The sequence below is a fragment of the Accipiter gentilis genome, chromosome 3, assembly GCF_929443795.1.
Source record: "Accipiter gentilis chromosome 3, bAccGen1.1, whole genome shotgun sequence".
Taxonomy (NCBI): domain Eukaryota; kingdom Metazoa; phylum Chordata; class Aves; order Accipitriformes; family Accipitridae; genus Astur; species Astur gentilis.
In genome coordinates, this window is record NC_064882.1 from 11,619,678 (window position 1) to 11,637,455 (window position 17,778).

General features: G+C 41.1%; 1 protein-coding gene across 4 annotated transcripts in view; it reads right to left on the minus strand.

The window, feature by feature from the left end:
* Positions 1–17,778, minus strand: part of DCTD (dCMP deaminase) — a 64,281-nt gene that overhangs the window by 43,951 nt on the left and 2,552 nt on the right. The window lies entirely within an intron of this gene.

Sequence of the window (17,778 nt, forward strand, 5' to 3'; positions counted from 1 at the left end):
CATTTGTGCATTCCAATCCTTTTATTATTACAGCTGTCATTTTATTAGTGTTATCATTATCATTATTAGTTTATTTTTTCTGTTCTATTAAACTGTTCTTATCTCAACCGACAAGTTTTACTTTTTTTCCCCAATTTTCTCCCCCATCCCACTGCATGGGGGGGAAGTGAGTGAGCAGCTGTGTGGTACTTAGTTGCTGGCTGGGGTTAAACCATGACATTTCCATAGTGGAAGTCATGTGGGGCTTGTAGTAGGCCTTAGGCTGGCTTTTTGAGTGCAGATCTACTTCACCCACAGACGTGAATGGAAGTTCAGTTTACTTAGGAATTTAACTAACTTTATTTCAAACCACGGGGAAAAAAAAGCCTTTAAGACTTCTTACTATTACCCCCAAACTTATTTTAAAGGTGTCTTTTGATAAGAAAAACTAATCCATTAATCTGAATGACAATTATTACTGTTCTAAAAACTAAACCACTTAAAGAGTCTGGGAGTTCTTATGGAAAAGTTTAAAACTATTATACTTCAAATTAAATGTGAAGGTACTGCATATTGAGTTGCCTTTTTTTTTTTTTCTCCTATCATTTTTTAATTACTAGTACATTTGCATGAAAATAGGTTCTTTATTTCTTGAAAGCTCATCTGCTCCTGCTGCTTATTCTTCATTGAAGATGTCACATGCAAAGGGTTAGATCTTCAGGTGAGGTAGAAGCAACAGATGTGCTTAGAAGAAAGGAAGTTTTTTTATGCAAATATTATTTTTAATAAAACAGAAGAGGATAAAAAGTGAAAATACATGCTCTGTAAGAAAAAATTCCAATATCTCTTCCAGGAGGTACAGATGTCCCTCCAAACGAAAGTAATTTTGAACTTTATAACTGAATATAGAACATGAAAATATAATATAAAATCTGACAGATTCACTAGATCACTGTTTACTCAAAAAAGCCCCCTAATTTGATACTCATGCCCTTACTGTACAATAAAGAAACACAAGTCCCAGGCAGTCAGGTTCATTTAAGCCCTCAAAATAAGACACTTCCTACAAAAAAGTTTCTGTTCTTTTATGGTCCCTTCTGAAACAAATGGCTGATATCTACCTGAAGAGAGGCATTCGTATTGTAAAAATCAACCAGTCAAATGCTTATGCCTTAGTGTGAAGAAACCATGAGCAGCCAATACTGAATGAACATGAACTATGAACTACCTGTTGGCTCCTCCATGTGCAGATCCAGCTGAAACACAGCGATGCAACACTTTGAGGGAGTTTGTACCACTATGTGCCTGTGTTTTCAAAGAGAACTGAAGGTATTCAACACCATACTTAATATACGACCCCCGCTTCTATTTCTCAATAATGTAGCTTGATTCCAGCTGCCAACACAATTGAGTACATGAAAATAGTAATAAGAGCCTGGGCTGTATTAGAAATACAAGAAAAGCCATCAAAGACTCACACATTAAAATAAAATTGTTCTGCTTTAAAAGAGCTATTGTGCTCTACCAAATTTTATTGAAGATTAACTTGTCTTCAGATAGCTCTGCCCAGTTAGGTAATAAATGTGGTGGTTATGTTTGACAATCATTGCAATTGCTTGCAGCCTATCTGGGAAGCATCCTGAAGTTCATCACACTCTGGGCACCAGACTGGTGATGACAGTAAATGAGTTGTTATTCATCAGGTATTCCAAAACCTTACACAAAAATTTGGCTGTGTAAATAATGTTTTGGAATGACAAAATGGCGCTAATGATTTCCATGGTCAAATCCCCAGTAAATGTAGGGTAAACTAGAGGCAGTGCTGCCTCTCTGCTGAAAGGGGCCACCACTTGATAATGGAAGGGGAAGGGGAAAGGGAAGGGAAAGGGGAAGGAGGGTTGGGTTTATAACATGAGTCCTTAAGAAAAATACAGCTCTGTCAAAGCTCCAGAAGTGGCACTTGACCTCACTTCTGCTGGTACAGAAAATGCCACAGAGGCAGAAGCAAGGCCCAGAGAGTATTTTACCTGCAGCCAGGAAAAATTTACAGTGCACTCAGATAGTCAGATTCAAATCTGCAATACAAATGAATTGCTACTAATAAAAACAAAGCACAGAGTCCCTTTTACATTGTTTTATCCTGTTTAAAAGACAAACATTTGCACACTGCAAGCCTCAAATGGATAAAAGCTACCATGAGAACTTATAAGCCATCTGCTAGCTTCCTAATGAAGCCAGTAACTATTATTGTTTACAGTTGAACACCGGGGGTCATGTGTATTTGCTGTAATGAAAGAATCAATGCATCACTGCAGATGCTAAAAGAGAACTTTTTTTTCCAGACGGCTAATTATAAATACAATAAAATAGCAAATTAAAAAAAATCTGTTCATCTCCATAGAGGAATAGTGCTTGGCACACCAAATACAAAATGCAGCACTGTTGTGTTTTCTAGTAGTCTCCACTTGACAGACTCGGCTTACAGAAACAGAATCACAAAAGTCACTCTTCAATACTTAACAAATAGCTGATCACCAAGGAATCTTTAGCCCCTAATTCTCTAATCTTTACAAACCTCCTACAATATTTAATTGTATTGTTTATCTGAATGTAATGATGAAGTGTGCATGAGCAGGTATCTCTGTTGCTGTTTCACTCTGTTTCTCTTGCTTTAAGAAGACACCATGACATATGAAAACTTGGCTCAGTTGAGCTATTAAAAACGTCCTGAAGTTTCTTGAATTTCCAAATGTTGGCTGAAGAGAAACTGATACGCAGCAGTGATACAATTGATTTCTGGCTTACTATTTCATCAGTCAAACAAAAAAACCACTTACAAAACTACACAAAAACTTACACAGTAATATTAATTCCCAACATTTAGCAAAAACAAAGAATGATAAATGATTGGGCCTTTGTACCTGATGGAATTCTTAAATTCACTGAAAACAAGCCATTCATTTTGAAATCTTGTTAATGGCCTTTATTTGCTGTAAAAAAAAGTATCTTAATTTCAGGAAGTTTCCTAAAGCCTGTGAGTCAAGAGAGCTTACTTGCTTTGCTGAGTTGAAACACTGCAAATGACTCCTCACTGTCCTCTGATACCATCAGGGCCATGGCACAGCCTTCTTGCAGCTCATACTCTCCTCACTTCGCCTACAGCATACGCAGGGTACCTATCTATCATATGGCTAAAATGCAGTATAACATCGTAGGTACATGGGTTGCAGCGGACAGGAAAGCTGTATTGTTTTAGGCAACAAATCTGTAAACCTATAGGAAAGAAAGGGAACAAGCAATATTCCTCTTTTACAATAATACTTGTAGCAGGTTGTACTCAAGGCAGAAATATAGCAAGCTGTCAGCGGGAGAATACTGCTTTTTTATTAATTTTGTCTTCATCTTGCAGTGATGGCCAGGGAGAGCTAACACCAGGTAGACCAGAGTGGGCAGAGTTCATTAGTGAGGTCAGAGAGCCCAGAGGAGCATCCCTGCGAGAAACCTATTAAGTCTAACGCTTGGCTCCCCCGCCGCAGCCTGCCCCTGAGGCTCCTGCACGTCACCCGTCCCCTGCTCCCAGCCCCAGACACCCGCTTTGCTGGATGTGACCGACTGCATGTGGTGCAGGGGCTGGGGTCACGAAGGACGGGCCCCACTGCAACCCTTTGCTGCGGCCCCCTCCTCGTCTGATGGCCGCACACCCGCGGCCAGCATGCACGAGCAAACGTGTTGTGTGAACCGCCGCACGTCTTCCTGAGGTATGCACGTACCACGAGCGAGCGGCCTGAGAGGTTGGGTAAAGAGAAGATGGAGGGACCTGCTAAGCATCCAAAGCTTTGCTTTGCTTTGCTTTGCTTTGGCAGACCTGGCTGGACCCCTCCAGAGAAAATCAGTGAAAGAGCCGAGCGACTGCGAGTACAGAAGAGGATGAGGAGGATAATTTAGTTTCAGTTCCTACTCTGACAACGCTTCCATCTTCGTGGACTTAAGTGAATAACTCAATTTATATGTCTTAATTCTCTGTTGCATAAAATGTCTGAGATAATACTTTCTTCACTAAACCACAGGCAAATGTGTATGAATATACTTGTTTCCCCAAATTACAGGGGAGTTGCAAGAATTGATTAGTTAATGTTTGCAAAGTGCTTTGAAGGCAGAAAGCACTCTATAAATGCTAATTATTAAATCAAAGGTTTATCTGACTTTATTACTAAACCACTAATAAAATAAGTTACATAGCTGTTGCAGGTTGGAAAAGGCACTTTTACTGTCTAAAAGATATAAAGGTTTTAATTAGCAAATGTTTTGAAAGTGCTTTGCTGAGGAAAAAAATGCTAACTGTTAATAAAGGCTTTGCCTAATGAAAACGGCTACAAAATATGAACTCCTGGATGCTCCTGCAACTTCTGCATATATTATCTAAAGTTTTGTCCCATGGCAACAATATTTTTATTTGAGGCACAATTTTTGTAATTTTGATGAAAAAAATCGTGGTTATGTTTGTCAGATAAATGTTCAGATGCAGCAAGAGATTAAAGGTATCATTCTTAGCAGAGAATAGCAAAACCTAATGTACTGTCAAATTATACGTATATACACATACCCTTATTTTTGCTATTTAACTTAAACTTGTATTTTGCTAAGCTTCCAAGCTTCTGCTAATTTACAAGGTTCATCTCTTCCAAATGCTCTACTGTACCTGCACATATGTGACCTCTTACCCACACGTTATCTTAAAGTCTAAGCATGCAAACAGATTTTAATGTTATGCATGGGCAGTTAGAAAAACTGAATTCTGAAGGTGCCTCAAGCTTCTGAAACACTGTGAGTCTTTAGGTTCGCACAGTTTCATCCTGCCAGGAGAAACCTTTTGTTCACCTGTTTGTGACACTTGTTTACCCTCTGGATTTAATAATATAAACCTGGATATAATAATAGGAACATGTTGATTTACTAATATGAGTATAATAATAAATGTATTAACATAATTGGCTCCGATTCATCCCCGTCCTCCATACGTTTTAGACGTAAACTTGCTTTTAGAGCCTTCCAGAGTCATATCATTCTAATTTCAAAATTATCAGATGGTAATCAGTATTTCTCAAGTGCCAAGGCTAGTGGTTTGAAATGAAGTTTGAAAGTAGACCTCGATATGCGTAATACCTGTTGTAATGTCTGCCTGTGGCTGTAGAAAACATGAAACCTTAAGCAATAAGAAAAGTCCTATTAATCCGCTTTGCTGAGAGGGGAGAGGCATGCCAGCATTCTCCCTACTTAAAACTGTGCTGATGGCAGGAGGATGAGGATGCAGTCAGCCAGGCCTGCTCAGCGAAGCAATGCAGCCCGGCTGCGGAGGCAGAAGCTACCCGTTTCCACGGTCCAGGAGACAAAATACCTTGTGCTGTCCTTAGTGCTCCCAGCAGGAAGGAGAGGTCCAGGTGTTGCTCCTACAGAAACCAAAGGGGTCTGCTGCTTTCCGATGTCACAGACCGGTGGCTCCAAAAGGTCCCTCTCAAACACCCCCGGGGGGGAGGCGGTAGTATGTGTTCATTAATTTGAGCCATAAATCACAATTTCGTATGGCAGGAAAATGTCCAGAAGATGATAGGCTACAGCAAGGGGTTATGTCCATTTCTGTGCTCTTACTATAGCTCTTCCAGGCAGATGGGGAGAGTCAGAGCAGCAGCAGGAGTGATAAACCTTTATCACCGCATCGATTTGTCAAGCTGTCCCTGAAGGAAAGATGACTGAGATTTTTTGGAAAGGGGACAGGGTTCAGGGCTGAGGACAGGAAGGGCTGTCTAGGAATAGATGGGAAATGAAATGTGTTCAGGAGACTTGTTAAGATGTCAAAGGGGTCCTTAGCAGGAGAAACTCAAGATTACTCAATGGCCAGGGTTTTTTTGAGCGTGTTTTCTTGGCTTGCAAATTTACCTTATAAAAACACAATTATCATAACTTTATGAAACAATTCCAGACTAACTAGTAAACAGATAGTAAAATTATTTTGTAGTTAGCCTAAAATTACACATTGTGAAATAAGGTACCAATGACACAAAGCAAGAGCAGCAGTGCCGAAGTAAGGTCTTGAATGGTATTTTTGTTGTTGTAACTATTAGCCCTTATTTTTAAAAATTATAGGAAGTTGTGTGGCCTTTCTGCAGAAAGTTTATGGATTTTAAGATTAATGGATTGTATTAAGATTAGACTAAAAATTGTGACAAAATAAAAATAATCCCTTTTCCATCTTTAATGCTACATTAATTAAATCAAAATGGAGCCTGGTAAATTAAAGTTATGCACAAATCCTTGTTTGGAAAAACTTAAAATGTATGTGTGAGAGACTGAAGGAGTTAATGTCTCAAACACTGTGGTGGGGCAAGTTCTGCACAACAAGTAACTCTGCCTAGCAAGGAACCCCAGGTGGGAACAAGCCGACCAGACCAGCGGGGGAGGCCGTGCATGGGGGAGGGTGCACAGCTCCCTGTTCTGGTAATGCTGTTCTGCTGTGCTGAGCAGGGCAGCTCACCGGGTATGGCCAAAGAAGATGGCTGCAGGGAAGGGGAAGCTACTCCCAGAACAACCCCCAAGCCCACGGCCCAAAGGCTACCTAATTAGCCTAATGAGTTTGAGTGCCTGCCCGAAGGTGAGGCAAGGATGATAAAAGGACACAAGCTGAAGCCCGATGGGCGCAAGCCCCCCCCCGGAACCAGACCCCTCGGTTGACTGGACCAATGCTGGATCCAGGACCGGTGAAATCTTTTTTCTCTCTCTCTCTTTTTTTTTAACCCTAATCCCTACACCTCATCCCTTTAGACATAAACCATTGACCAAGTCTGGGACTAGGAGTGGATCCAGCTGCCCCTGGGCTCCTCTCTGAGAAGAAGTCTAGAAGGCAAGGGGGTCCGCTCTGAACCTCGTGACTCAACCGGAGGGATCTCCTTACTGTCCTCCCTGAACTGATTCCCAGAGAAGCAAGGCCTGTAGTGTATGTTTGGTCATGTACAGTTAGCACATGTTACACTGTTTACTGACGTAGTTTCACGCCAATTTTTGTTGTGAGCAAATAAAAATTGAGTTTTGTGAGTTAAAGGATCCGTGGTGTCGTTTCACCTTAACCCTGACCTGGGAATCAGCAAACCTGAGTCATCATCCTGAGAAATTGGGATGCGACAGTATGTCAACTCCCATAGAATAATTTTGATGGCACCGGAGCTCAAAAAGACAGGTCTACCTTCAGTCCTGTATTTTGACTTTGTGTAGTTCAGCTTTTCACATTCCGCTATCACCAGTGGTATTGGTCGATTCACAGATGGTAACAACAGAATTAGAAATAATGCAGAAAAAAAGCAGACATGCTCAAGAAATACTTCTGTCTTGTAGCTGGCAAAAAGGCACATTAAGTATTAAAAAATGATGCTGATAAAATACTTCCCGCTCTGACAGTAAATTGTGAAAAAACAGGTGTGATGGCACTGGGATAGGCATTAGAGCTTTGGAGTATGATGGCCAAAAGTAAACAAGATGGGTTTCAACAGGAAAAACAAAATCATGTATCTGGGAAACAAGTATACAGGTTATCTTTAGGAGATGGTGGCCTTAGTCCTGGGAATCCCTGTCACAGGAGAGCTTAGGTTACAGTAGCAATCCTTAGACACAAGACCCAGTGAGGTGCTGTGGCAGAAGGAGTTAATCTAATCTATGACCAAAAAACTGTGGAAATTACTGAAGTGGATAGATGTCACATATCCCTATATTTGGCATTAGTGTGACTATTGCTAGGGAGTTAGTTCTATTTCTGATATTTCAAACTGAAGAAAGATCTCCTTTAATTGCCATGGAGTCAGAGAAGAGAAATGAAAATGATTAAGGGACAGGGAAGTGAGCTTTATAGTGAAAACTTACCAAAGAGGAGATTAAGAAGTGATTTGATCATATTATATACATTTGCAAAGTAGAAATAGCAGTTTCCACTTATGCAAGATAAAATTTAAACACATCTGATAAAATACAAGAATGAAGAATTCTGACATGGAAATGTTTACCTCTTTTCCATAGCAATACTTCATTCTGCTATGTATAGAGCACCAAAATTAAAATCCAATATTTGAAGAGGATCCAAAAATTGCCTGCTTGACTTGCTTCAACCAAAAATTCAACAGTTACTAACATTCAGTTCTTTGGGTTTCCTGCAATCATTTGAAGGCAACCCTAAAAATTATTTTTTCTATTTGGTTTGGTATTCCATTATCCCGGCTCACTTTAGCAATGTAGTTTTCTTCTTACCTGCTACATGTTTGCTTTCAAGAAAGTCTGCTCCTGTGACTTGTCTCAGAACAATTTGCTTATACAGGGACACAGATTAAAGATACGCGTAAGCCTAGCAACGCATTGAGACAATCTCACATCTCGGAAATCATGTGTAACAATCCATGTAGATTATATCCCAGTGCTGGTCAGGAAAAGCAAGGTTTCGCAGAGGTTAAGAAGCCCTGTCATACCCTGGAGTTGACACTGTTTGCCCTGTACCCAGCTAGATGGCATTTGGAATAGGGGATCATGTTAAAGATTTAAATCATTGGACTATGTCATGGTTTAACCCCAGCCAGCAACTAAGCACCACGCAGCTTCTCTATCACTCCCCCTCCTCAACTGGACAGGGGAGAGAAAGTACAACAAAAGGCTTGTGGGTCAAGATAAGGACAGGGAGAGATCACTCAGCAATTACCATCACGGGCAAAACCAGATTCAACTTGGGGAAAAAATTAATTTATTACCAATCAAATCAGAGTATGATAATGAGAAATAAAACCAAATCTTAAAACACCTTCCCCCCACCCCTCCCTTCTTCCTGGGCACAACTTTACTCCTGAATTCTCTACCTCCTCCCCACCAGTGGTGCAGGGAGAGGGGGAATGGGGGTTATGATCAGTTCATCACACATTGTCTCTGCTGCTGCTTCCTCCTCAGGGGCAGGACTCCTCACACTCTTCCCCTGCTCCAGTGTGGGGTCCCTCCCACAGGAGACAGTCCTCCACAAACTTCTCCAACGTGGGTCCTTCCCACGGCCTGCAGTTCTTCATGAACTGCTCCAGCGTGGGTCCCTTCCACGGTGTGCAGTCCTTCAGGAACAGACTGCTCCAGCGTGGGTCCCCTGCAGGGTCACAAGTCCTGCCAGAAAACCTGCTCCAGTGTGGGCTCCTCTCTCCACAGATCCACAGGTCCTGCCAGGAGCCTGCTCCAGCATGGGCTTCCCACAGGGTCACAGCCTCCTTCGGGCATCCACCTGATCCGGCGTGGGGTCCTCCACAGGCTGCAAGTGGAGATCTGCTCCACCGTGGACCTCCCTGGACTGCAGGAGGACAGCCTGCCTCACCAGGGTCTTCCCCATGGGCTGCAGGGGAATCTCCGCTCCGGCGCCTGGAGCATCTCCTCCCCCTGGAGCATCTCCTCCCCCTCCTTCTTCACTGACCTTGGCGTCTGCAGGGTTGGTTCACATGTTCTCACTCCTCTCTCCAGCTGCAGTTGCGCCTGTGCAGGTTCCCCCCGCCCCTTCTTAAATATGTTATCCCAGAGGCACTACCACCATCACTGATGGACATGGCCTTGGCCAGCGGGAGGTCCATCTTGGAGCTGGCTGGCATTGGCTCTGTCGGACATGGGGGAAGCTTTGAGCAGCTTCTCACAGAGGCTGTAGCCCCCCCTGCTACGAAAACCTTGCCATGCAAACCCAATACAGACTAACAGGACTTCACTTGGTGCTGCAAAAGTATCAACTGTCAGGTAAAGCAGCAGAGAAAACAAAGTTTTGACATGCTCATTATGGGTTGTCTTTTATCCATTGTTGTTTGGCTTTGGGTTTTTTTGCTATTTCTTAGTTTTCTGCCGGTCCTTCAGTTCAGTATTTGACATTGTTTCAAAAAATATGACATGACAAGACATCATAATTATCCTGTCATGATGATTTGGTATATTTGAACATATGAATCCTCTGTAAATAAAGTGGAGGGATATGAAAAAGAATTTTAGCTCTGCAGTCTGGTTTAAGGCCTTTGATTTTACTTTGATTTGGAAATGTCATGGTTCGATGCAAGCTCACCAGAGTGAGTTTAATGGATTAGAATATGTTATTAAAATGAGATTGCTGGAGAAGTGTATTCCACAGATGTGGAATACTGAGAAGGGAGATTAAACAAAATGACTGGTGAAAGGCTTCCGCTGCAATTAAAGGCAGTGTACGCTAGTTTTTCTTTCTTACCTTACAGGATAAAGGGCAGGAGTAGCACTACAGTTCACTACAACAGACAAGTTTTCTCTATTTTTAGCTTTTCTTCATTTATGTTGATAATCAAAAAAAGATCTCTTGAAAGATACATGCAGAAAAGCATTAATCTTTCATGTGGTGTTACGGACACAAAATGTGCATATATGTGCTTTTGAGAATTTTTTTATGTTCTTTTTGAGATTTTTTTTTTTCTGAAACATGATTTCCATTAAGTAAATCCTTGATTCAAGAAAACCTCTTTTTTCATAAACAATTCCTTACCTTCCTCTCCCCTGCCCCAGTGTATTTCTTTGCCTCCTCTTACCAAAACAAAACAAAAGCTTGTGTTACCTTGCTCATAATCTATGAAAACCACCTAAAACTTTAAATATATGGATTTAATTGGTCAGATCTTTGCTTTCTCTTAACAGCATCTCGGCGCCTGTGATTAGTGATGTTACATGTAACTTGAGAACAGCTCTCTCCCTGCAAACAGCATAGAAGGCACACCGATTCCAGGGGTGACAACAGCTCTCAACCTCCAGTTCCTGCTGCTTCTTCTTCCAGCGCTCACTGGATGGAGCTGCTGTTGTGACTATTGGTGCTGTTTTGAGGCTACTGAAGGACGTGCAGCGTATTCACCTCCACTCAGAGCCCTTCCCGAGCAGAATCCAGGGGCAAGCACTCCTGTTTTGGCTTTGAGCCTATTTTTCTGTCTCACAAGAATCGGATGGTTTGAGTTGCAGCCCCAGCCACTGACTCCAACAGCAGATGTCACTGTCGGCACCGCGGTCCTTTGCCGGCTGTCCACAGCAACACAGGTATGGAGGTGACTACAGCCACTAACAAGACGTTTCCACAGAGTGGGGATGTGGGATGCTCCGGAGAAGGGACCACCATGGTTGATACAGGTACGACAGCACACCTTGGGGAGCGCAGCTGGGAAACACACCAGCTCCATGGAGTAAGCCAGGTCTGCCAGCGTTAGCTCCGCTGCAGCCCCGGCCCTGCAGATCAGAGCTGACAGCTGCGGAGCAAAGGGAGCGTCAGAGGGAGCAGGTGTTAAGAAGAAAGGCGGTGGGAAGGGGAAGGCAAGAAAAAGAGCAGGAACCAGCGCCTGCCGTGGAAAAAGGTGACACGACCTTTCCTGCCCCCACCCCCATCAGTCACATCATCAAAAATTGCTGTGAATCTTGCTTTTAAGTATATGGGGTAAAACTAGATGGAAGCTGTACAACTACGGGGGGGGGGGGCCGAGTGAGCGGCTGCGTGGTGCTTAGTTGCTGGCTGGGGTTAAACCACGACAACTACCAGCCCTTGTTTCGCTACATTTTGAAGATACACGCCACTTTATTTCCTCGGGTTAAAAGGCCTAATTCTGCAATCTGAAAAAAAAAGCCCAAACTAATTGTTTCTTGAGTTCCTGGAGTGGGAAGCAGGCTGCCACGTAAGAGTATCATACTTCTTTCACATTTGTTATGTTCTGAAAAAAATGTATCAATGGTTAAGTAATCAGAGAGTTTCTGAGCTAGTGTTTGAAAACACAATTTTTCTTCTTTGTAGAAAAGAACACTTTTGTTTCCATTGCTGAAGGTGGCATGTTGAGTTGTACAAGTATGTATTAATGCTTCCATAGAAGAACCAAGGCCTTTTGTGAGTGATGACATCCATGATACCACTGAAGGCTGCAGAGACCGCAGTCCTGAGGAGGTTTCTCTCTTGTTCTGATTGCCTAGTGAGACTAAAGGCAAAGCAGCACTTATTCTGAACACCTGGCTGCTTGCTTGCAGGGGCACCTCTGGCCTGGAGTTCAAGAAGCCAGTTTGCAGTGCAGTAGTTTCGTTGTTTTGGTAGGTTTGTATTATGTGGCACACTTCTGTGCTCTTTAAAGATGCAGAGAAATGGGCAAACGGGAACCTCATGAAGTTCAACACAGAGAAATGCAATGTCCTGCACCTGGGGAGGAATAACCTCACAAACCAGTACACTGTCCAGGCTAACTGGCTGGAAAGCAGCTTTGCAGAAAAAGACCTGGGGGTCCTGGCAGGCAAAAAGCTGACCATGAGCCAGCAAAGTGCCCTTGCAGCAAAGGCAGCCAGCAGCATCCTGGATTAGTCATATTGCCAAGGTGATCCTTGGTGATCCAAGGTGATCGAGGGAGGTGATCCTTGCCCTCTACTCAGCACTGGTGAGGCCACAGCTGGCGTGCTGCGTCCAGTTCTGGGCTTCCCCATACAAGAGACATGGACATGACATACTGAAGAGTCCAACAAAGGGCCACAAGGACTATTAAGGGACTGGAGCACCTCACGTATGAGGAAAGGCTGAGAGAGCTGGGACTGTTCAAGCCTGAAGAAGGCTCAAGAGTATCTCATCAATACATATAAATACCTGAAGGGAAGCTGCAAGGAAGGTGGAGCCAGGCTCTTTTCAGTGGTGTACAGTGACAGAACCAGAGGCAACAGGTGCAAAATTAAACAAGAAGGTTCCCTCTGAACATCAGGAAACACTTTCTTTCCTGTGAGGATAACCAAGCACTGGAGCAGGTTGCCCTGAGAGGTTGTGGAATCTCCATCCTTGGAGATGTTAAAAAACTGCCTGGACATGGTCCTGGACAACTGTCTCTAGGTTGCCCTGCTTAACCAGGGGGGTTTGAATAAGATGACTTCCAGAGGCCCCTTCCAAATTCAACCATCATGTGATTCCTTTGATGTAAGCATCAGCTGTGTATCCTTTGGCTTTACATTTACACCTTTACAGAACAGCTGATTATCAGCAGCAGCTCTGACATTTCATAGTCTGAGGATTATGTTTTAATACTTAAATTTTGCAGAATTTGCCTAGCTTCAAATTATTCTGAATTCTTGTTCAGTGTAATCTTTTTATGCTGTTGGAAAATACACCTTATTAGTGTATTTCATTTATGAACACACAAGTACAGCTAACTGGAATTTATGCTTTTGTTATGTTTCTCCACCAAGAAGCTCAAAGGAGGGAGCTGTTGAAATATTGTCATGTGTCTTATATGTGGACACAAGCATTTCATAACATATGCTTGACCATAAGGAATTGATAACTTCTATACACATTTTACCTGGGAATGAGATACTGAATAAAAGGAATTTTTGTATGGATTATAATCTTTTCCTTGTGATAAGAAAGCTTACCCCAAGTATTTCTGAGACCACATATTGAAATAATAAAAATGACACAATGCAGTTCAACAAAATTAGCTCAGGAGCTGAAAGCATCCTATGTTCTAATCCCTATCCTATTTCATTTGGGTATTTTTTACTCCATCAAGTCACTTAACGCCTTTTTTTTTTTTTTCTTTTTATGTCCACTGCAAAGTGGATATAATGATATCATGCTGTGTTCTTCAAATTTTTTCAGTCCTCTAAAAAGTGCTAACATTGGGATTCTAGGTTTTGGACAACCAGACTAGAATGAAAATTGCCATGGGATGATTCATACAATTCGGCAACATCTCTAGCAGTCTAGAAGTGCTAAATCTTGGTATTGATGCATCAGTCCCATTTTTGCTATACATTTGCACAGATTCAGATTTTATTTTTGCAGCATGGTTTTTAGCCTCTGTTAGAAATAAGACAGGACTGAGGTTCCTTTGATGTTGCCCAGGACAGATGTCAAAGTACTTTGCATTCATGCAAAGAAACGTAACTTTTTTGAGAGGAAAGAAGAGATGAAACGTCAGTAAAGAGAAAAGAAGCATTTTTTTTTTCATATTATAATTTAGCAGGTTCCTGCTGGTTTTGTGTTTCCAATAAGTTCTTTCATTTGTTAGAAGACAGGTTCCCTAAGCCTCTCCATCAGTCAGAGGATTATTTTTTTTCATAATTCAGGTGTTAAATACTCGATTAGTCCAGTCTACTTCATTTACTGCACTGTGTTTCTGAAAGTACATGGATGATACAGAGAAGAAACGTACCTCACGATGTCGTTGCTAAAACATTCCTTTTTGTATTTCATCCGTTGCTGCTGCTTAGATACAACACAGCAGACATACATTAAATGCTTTCTTCTGGCTGTGGTGGGAGCACTTATTCCTTGCACTCGTAGAGAGGGACTGTTAAAAGCATTAGTTCTGTAAACCTGTGCACTTGTATGATGCTTGATGGAGTATCTTAAATACTTGAAGAAATTAATTGCTCTTCTCCACCAAGGCAGTTGTTATTGAGAAACTCCCTCATTCTTCCCTCCCTGCTGATCAACAGAAACCCTCTATTGCTGGCCTACTTCTGTCTCACACGCAGCCAAAAGAGAAGACCAGGCTCTTCGGAACCTTCTTGGCTGACCAGGCGTGCTCTTGTGGTTCTCCAAAGCCATTAGACAGCAGTGATATAGACACTGCAATTCCATAGATATGATGAAATGTAGGAAAGTTAAATTTGCGTGTACAAGTATCAGAGATACATTAAAAAAACACAGCAAGACTGTTTCTATGGGAGGTGTAACACCAAGCCAACATACCAAGGCTGCATCAAGAAATTCTGCGGGAATATGCCTCAGAGGCTAACCTGGACCTCATCAATCCTAGGGTTTTTAGAACAAACAAAATTCCCCATCTTCTTTTTCCTTTGTCCACAGAAACATCAGCAGTATGAATCAGAGTTAACAGAACTGAATACTACGTTAATTTAATGAGTGGTTTGGGGCAAGTTTGAGATTTTACCATGAAAACGTTTTTCACATTTCCATAGTTAGGCTTGAGGCAAAGCTCTTACCACACCAATTCCGTTCTACCTACCCTAAACTTTTAATCAGACTAACAATCAGTTAAAATTGTTCAGTGCGCTTATTTTCAGATTTGTAGGATTAGAATTATGTCTGCAAGGACTCGAAATGTGTAATTGCTCATTACTTTCTACTATGCATGCCTGAAGGCAAAAATAAGGCCAAAATTCTGAAAAAAGCTAGTGTATATTTGTTTGAAGCAGAACCTGGTATGGTCTTTTCCACTGATATTCTAGGAAGTCTTTGTAGGACATCCTATTTTAGCAGCAAGCTGTCCAAATGAATGTAAGTGGAAAGAGTAGGCTTTGGAGTAACAAGAAAAGCTGAATGAACATAAACATTATCTGGCTGCATTGCTTCTGCAGAGCTTCATCATAAATTCAACCAGAAACAATATTATTCAAAGATCTTTTACTCTCAGATGTATACATGCATCAGAAGCTGACAATAGTAAAAGTAGCACTCTTCTTCCTTTCCTCCCTCATGCATGTACACTGTCTTTCTTTACAGGCCTTTTTAAACCGTTCTTACAATTAAAAATCTCACTGTATAAAGGAGTCCTACTTTTGGTATGGATTTTTTTGGAAAACATAGCTGTCAGATAAAATTCACTTGTTAAATAAACAAATATTTATAATGCTGAAAATACTATTTTTAGAGTTCTACAGTACATATATGTGAGGGAAGTCAGACTTGTCCATATTTGGTGGTTTAAGTGTCTAAAAAAACCCAACATAACCAATATATATTTTCAAACATTTTTGTCAGATGTTTTTAGAAATTAATTCTGTCACCATACTTCATAATTCATTCTGCAGTGGAGACTGAACTATGCAGATTTTCAGGGAGACAGCTGCAGCTCTTGATTCAGAGCCATTTGTGGATAGTACAAGTTAGAGTTGTAACAGCTGTAAATTTCTTCAGGGACGTCACTCTAGCGGATCATCAAGTTAAGGAAGTCTTTTGTTATGGAAGGACTTTTTTGATCACAGTCAGTCCCAAGAACAGATTTACTGTGAAAAAAGAAGCGAGCAGGGAGTATCAGGAGATTAACTACACTAGTACAGACTGGAGTAGGGTATGCTTCTTGTTATGTGACAGGCCGCAACCATTTGCCTTTGTAGAACCCCTTCCTCGATTCAGCCACTTCCACACTTGTGTTTCAAATTTTCACATAGACATGTTTTCTCCTAGCTGGTAACAGTAAGCACAAAGGACACAAAATAGTTACAATTCGCCTTAACTCAGTCCTTTAACTATGTACTGCTTATAATGTGAACTTCTCCAGAATAGTTAAACGTACATATGCAAAGCAAAAGAGAGGAACAATTAGGTCCTTTTCATTCAGCATATCTTGTTATTTATCATACTTACTGATAAATACTTAAGTCATGCCATAGCTACATTGTTCTGTGCTTTTGGACAACTCCTTCGTATGCACCCTTCTGTGTTTTGAATAAAGCATGCTTACATCTTCTGAACTATGCTGTCTTATGCAATTAAGCCAAACAATCTGTGGTATGCTGTCAGCTGACAATGTCAGCACAAAACGCTAGGCAGGTTATCAGTTGAGATGTAGGAGGTATACTTGCAAAACTACTTTTAGTTAAAATTTATAGCATATTTTAGGCTAAAAAGGATCATTATGAACATCTGTTCTGCCTTCCTATATTGGACATGTGAAAAAATATTAAAGCATAGTGGAAGAAATTATTTTCTACCAGTCCAAATTGCAAAACTGCAAAAAACAAGAGGATAATTGGATTCTGTTTTGTACAACAATAGCAGTCCTTCAAAAAGCTAAATGTTCTCACTGGTAGTACTAAAGGTCTGGCATTTATTTACACAAATATTACCTACTTTTTGTCACTCTGGCTTCAAATATTGTCATTCCTAAGTAGTCCTAAACAGGCATTGTGGACTGTAAACTCTAAATATAAAAACAAACACAATGAAGTACTCAAACAATGGAAAATGGAGGAAGGAAGGGGAGATCCTAACACTTACCATGCAACAGTTTATATTTAAGTGTAAGCACATTTGTACATGCATACACAAGCATATATATATAGAAGTTAGACAATTACGCAATGATCTTAGTGTATTTATTTCCAAAAATTAAGAACTGCAATTTTGATCTATTTGTGCAAATGAAAATATTGATGTTTTCTGATGAGAAGTTTTACCCTGGTAAAGATGGTTATAAATCAGATCCACATCCATGTGGATCTCATCTGACCCATAAACAAAGATGTGGTTCTGACTGCCTTGGTGGTGACATAGGATAGGAATTGGGTATTACCTCAGGTGCCATAATTAACTTCAGGAGAAGTATTCACATAAATGAGGTTTCAGTTTTGTCTTGGTATTACAGCTTTTCTAATCCCATGCTTTCTTTTGTGTGGATTATTTAGGGGGTAGGAGTACAGGAGTGCTGCTGTATAACAGGCCTGCTTTTTCAGGATGAAAAAGGCTGTATCATTATGAAAGCTCCTTGTTAATGCCAAAGTAACTGGCAGCTAGTTTCAGAAAGAAAATTATATCCTCTATAGCTTGTTATCAACATACATAACAAAATGTCCTATTGATAACTCAAACCGAACTTTAAAAGGGAAAAGGAAATCCAGTTTATCCTGTCCCACAACTGCCACATGTACTTTCTCAATGTAGGATGTCATCTATAAACAAGTTTATAAAATTAGAGTAGACTATTTAAAAGGACACAAATGTAAATGGATAGTAAAAGTGCCTTTTTACACTGATGGAAAACAAAACTAGAC